This window comes from Convolutriloba macropyga, unplaced genomic scaffold, assembly GCF_964194025.1.
Source record: "Convolutriloba macropyga unplaced genomic scaffold, txConMacr16.3 SCAFFOLD_2005, whole genome shotgun sequence".
Classification (NCBI taxonomy): domain Eukaryota; kingdom Metazoa; phylum Xenacoelomorpha; order Acoela; family Convolutidae; genus Convolutriloba; species Convolutriloba macropyga.
In genome coordinates, this window is record NW_027451193.1 from 25,001 (window position 1) to 30,000 (window position 5,000).

The 5,000-nt window shown below is 40.7% G+C and overlaps 1 pseudogene; it reads right to left on the minus strand.

Annotated features, from left to right (window-relative positions):
* Window positions 1-1,352: 1,352 nt before the first annotated feature.
* Window positions 1,353-1,504, minus strand: LOC142356468 (5.8S ribosomal RNA; annotated as a pseudogene).
* Between the last annotated feature and the right edge of the window lie 3,496 nt (window positions 1,505-5,000).

Here is a 5,000-nt window from a genome sequence, read left to right on the forward strand (position 1 = left end):
CGCTTTCGCGTACTCGAAACAACATAATACTAGTCTTTGTAATTTAGTTTCATAATTTCAACTGTTCTCATGCAGAATTTTTGCTCATTCTTATCCCAAATTTTGACCTGGCTACTAGTTACACTCCTTGTACTTATTGCAAAATGACCACAAATTTCAACAGCTTTCACATGTTGCTGTTTCGGCTTTCGCTTACTACAGTCAACATAATACTCGTTGCAAAATAAGTGCTCGGCATCTGCAATTTTCCAAAGACGAAGTTTCGCCAGTTCAATTTTCGCTCGCCAATTATGGCTACTAATTCACACGGTACTGAGCTCAACAACATTAAATTTGTTCAGCAAGACTTTCACATGTTGATGTTTTGGCTTTCGCCTACTAGAAGCAACATAATACTCGTCTTGTTAGCTCATTCAATGAGAATAGCTTTTCCCGTTGAGAATTTTTGCCTTCAATTGGCGTTGTAGTGAGTTTGGCTACTCAGATCACCAAATACTTGTGACAATTCGAACCAGAAATGTTTTCAATTTTCACATGCTGATGTTTCGGATTCAACCTACTAGAAGCAGCATAATACTTGTATTCAACAATTTCTGTATCAAATCCCAGTTTTCTCTGGTGCATCTTTGCCAAACTATTCCAAACTGCCTGAGTCTGAATACCAATTACAGGTACTAGTAAATGCACGTTACTAAGGACTATATAGTTCTAGGTTACTGTACACAACGACGTTCACATGTTGATGTTTCAGCTGCCGCTTACTAGAAACAACATAATACTTATCGTGCATACCTTTCCATAACTTGTCCTTTTCAGATGCATTAGTTTCCCTTTGTCTTGGCTTCTACAGTCAGACTGGCTACTAGTAACAGCACAGTACTAATCACATATCGTTCTACAGTTTGCAGACAACTTTCACATGTTGATGTTTCAGCTTTCGCCTACTAGAAACAACATAATACTCGCTGTATACATTTGTAGTTCTCTATGTAACTTTCATGTGAAGAAGTTTCGCCAGTCTTTTTGACTGTCTCAAATCTGAGTCATGCTTAGGCTACTAGTTGCTTCATAGTACTTATCGCCTCGAGATCATTGAACAAAACTTGATTTTCACATGTTGCTGTTTCAGCTTCCGCTTACTAGAAACAACATAATACTAGTCTCATTAAGTTCCGTCTCTTTGCAATTTTCTTATGAAGAAAATTCGCCATCACAATGACTCCAGCAGTTCTTGATCAAGGAATGCAATCATTGATCAGAATGCTATTATTTGAATCGGTTCTGCTTTAAGTGTTCCAATTTTATTGGAAGCACCAACAATAGAACATCAATGTGTTCAATCGAGAGTTATATAACCCTGAATCGGACGCAGTCAACAGCCGAAGCCGAGACCGCCTTTTGCGTTAGAGAGGTCGGTAAACAAATCTTGCGATTCATACCGAATTAACACATATAGCTGTGCTCCTCTTCGTAAAGCGAGCCAAGTGATCCCCTGTTGAAGGATGTATTTGGACCAATCTAGTAGCATTTGGTTTCCAACAAGCTCTCCCAAGTTAGCTTACTTATTGGGCTTTTCAACCAATTCGGTTGGCTACAAGCATCATCAAAGTACTAGCCACAGTTTGATCGCAAAATTCTACGACTTTCACATGTTGATGTTTCGGCTTGCGCTTAGCCTACTATAAGCAACATAATACTAGTCATATCATAGAGCGTGATCAGCTTGTGACGTTCTCATGATGAAGTTTCACCAACAGTGTCTCACTTCGAGCTTAAATCCAGCTACTAGTAACTACACAGTACTGACTGCAACGATAACTTTTATCTATACCTTTCACATGCTGCGCTTTCGGCCAGGGCCTACTAACGTCAACATAATACTCGATATAAACTTTTGTTCATGATGCAGCTTCCCCATGCAGAAGTTTCGCCTTCAAATGCTCTCTTGGCCATATGACGTAAGAAAAGGTTACTAGTAACATCACAGTACTAGCCACAGTTTGATTGCAAAATTCTACGACTTTCACATGTTGATGTTTCGGCTTGCGCTTAGCCTACTAGAAGCAACATAATACTAGTCATATCATAGAGCGTGATCAGCTTGTGACGTTCTCATGATGAAGTTTCACCAACAGTGTCTCATTTCGAGCTTAAATCCAGCTACTAGTAACTACACAGTACTGACTGCAACGCTAACTTTTATCTATACCTTTCACATGCTGCGCTTTCGGCCAGGGCCTACTAACGTCAACATAATACTCGATATAAACTTTTGTTCATGATGCAGCTTCCCCATGCAGAAGTTTCGCCTTCAAATGCTCTCTTGGCCATATGACGTAACACAAGGTTACTAGTAACATCACAGTACTAGCCACAATTTGATCGCAAAATTCTACGACTTTCACATGTTGATGTTTCGGCTTGCGCTTAGCCTACTATAAGCAACATAATACTAGTCATATCATAGAGCGTGATCAGCTTGTGACGTTCTCATGATGAAGTTTCACCAACAGTGTCTCACTTCGAGCTTAAATCCAGCTACTAGTAACTACACAGTACTGACTGCAACGATAACTTTTATCTATACCTTTCACATGCTGCGCTTTCGGCCAGGGCCTACTAACGTCAACATAATACTCGATATAAACTTTTGTTCATGATGCAGCTTCCCCATGCAGAAGTTTCGCCTTCAAATGCTCTCTTGGCCATATGACGTAAGAAAAGGTTACTAGTAACATCACAGTACTAGCCACAGTTTGATTGCAAAATTCTACGACTTTCACATGTTGATGTTTCGGCTTGCGCTTAGCCTACTAGAAGCAACATAATACTAGTCATATCATAGAGCGTGATCAGCTTGTGACGTTCTCATGATGAAGTTTCACCAACAGTGTCTCATTTCGAGCTTAAATCCAGCTACTAGTAACTACACAGTACTGACTGCAACGCTAACTTTTATCTATACCTTTCACATGCTGCGCTTTCGGCCAGGGCCTACTAACGTCAACATAATACTCGATATAAACTTTTGTTCATGATGCAGCTTCCCCATGCAGAAGTTTCGCCTTCAAATGCTCTCTTGGCCATATGACGTAACACAAGGTTACTAGTAACATCACAGTACTAGCCACAATTTGATCGCAAAATTCTACGACTTTCACATGTTGATGTTTCGGCTTGCGCTTAGCCTACTAGAAGCAACATAATACTAGTCATATCATGGAGCGTGATCAGCTTGTGACGTTCTCATGATGAAGTTTCACCAACAGTGTCTCATTTCGAGCTTAAATCCAGCTACTAGTAACTACACAGTACTGACTGCAACGATAACTTTTATCTATACCTTTCACATGCTGCGCTTTCGGCCAGGGCCTACTAATGTCAACATAATACTCGATATAAACTTTTGTTCATGATGCAGCTTCCCCATGCAGAAGTTTCGCCTTCAAATGCTCTCTTGGCCATATGACGTAACACAAGGTTACTAGTAACATCACAGTACTAGCCACAATTTGATCGCAAAATTCTACGACTTTCACATGTTGATGTTTCGGCTTGCGCTTAGCCTACTAGAAGCAACATAATACTAGTCATATCATAGAGCTTGATCAGCTTGTGACATTCTCATGATGAAGTTTCACCAACAGTGTCTCATTTTGAGCTTAAATCCAGCTACTAGTAACTACACAGTACTGACTGCAACGATAACTTTTATCTATACCTTTCACATGCTGCGCTTTCGGCCAGGGCCTACTAACGTCAACATAATACTCGATATAAACTTTTGTTCATGATGCAGCTTCCCCATGCAGAAGTTTCGCCTTCAAATGCTCTCTTGGCCATATGACGTAAGAAAAGGTTACTAGTAACATCACAGTACTAGCCACAGTTTGATTGCAAAATTCTACGACTTTCACATGTTGATGTTTCGGCTTGCGCTTAGCCTACTAGAAGCAACATAATACTAGTCATATCATAGAGCGTGATCAGCTTGTGACGTTCTCATGATGAAGTTTCACCAACAGTGTCTCATTTCGAGCTTAAATCCAGCTACTAGTAACTACACAGTACTGACTGCAACGCTAACTTTTATCTATACCTTTCACATGCTGCGCTTTCGGCCAGGGCCTACTAACGTCAACATAATACTCGATATAAACTTTTGTTCATGATGCAGCTTCCCCATGCAGAAGTTTCGCCTTCAAATGCTCTCTTGGCCATATGACGTAACACAAGGTTACTAGTAACATCACAGTACTAGCCACAATTTGATCGCAAAATTCTACGACTTTCACATGTTGATGTTTCGGCTTGCGCTTAGCCTACTATAAGCAACATAATACTAGTCATATCATAGAGCGTGATCAGCTTGTGACGTTCTCATGATGAAGTTTCACCAACAGTGTCTCACTTCGAGCTTAAATCCAGCTACTAGTAACTACACAGTACTGACTGCAACGATAACTTTTATCTATACCTTTCACATGCTGCGCTTTCGGCCAGGGCCTACTAACGTCAACATAATACTCGATATAAACTTTTGTTCATGATGCAGCTTCCCCATGCAGAAGTTTCGCCTTCAAATGCTCTCTTGGCCATATGACGTAAGAAAAGGTTACTAGTAACATCACAGTACTAGCCACAGTTTGATTGCAAAATTCTACGACTTTCACATGTTGATGTTTCGGCTTGCGCTTAGCCTACTAGAAGCAACATAATACTAGTCATATCATAGAGCGTGATCAGCTTGTGACGTTCTCATGATGAAGTTTCACCAACAGTGTCTCACTTCGAGCTTAAATCCAGCTACTAGTAACTACACAGTACTGACTGCAACGATAACTTTTATCTATACCTTTCACATGCTGCGCTTTTCTCGCACTCTGATTGGCTGCCACTGTTAGGCCATTTGGGAGCGCTTTTCTCGCACTCTGATTGGCTGCCACTGTTAGGCCATTTGGGAGCGCTTTTCTCGCACTCTGATTGGCTGCCACTGTTAG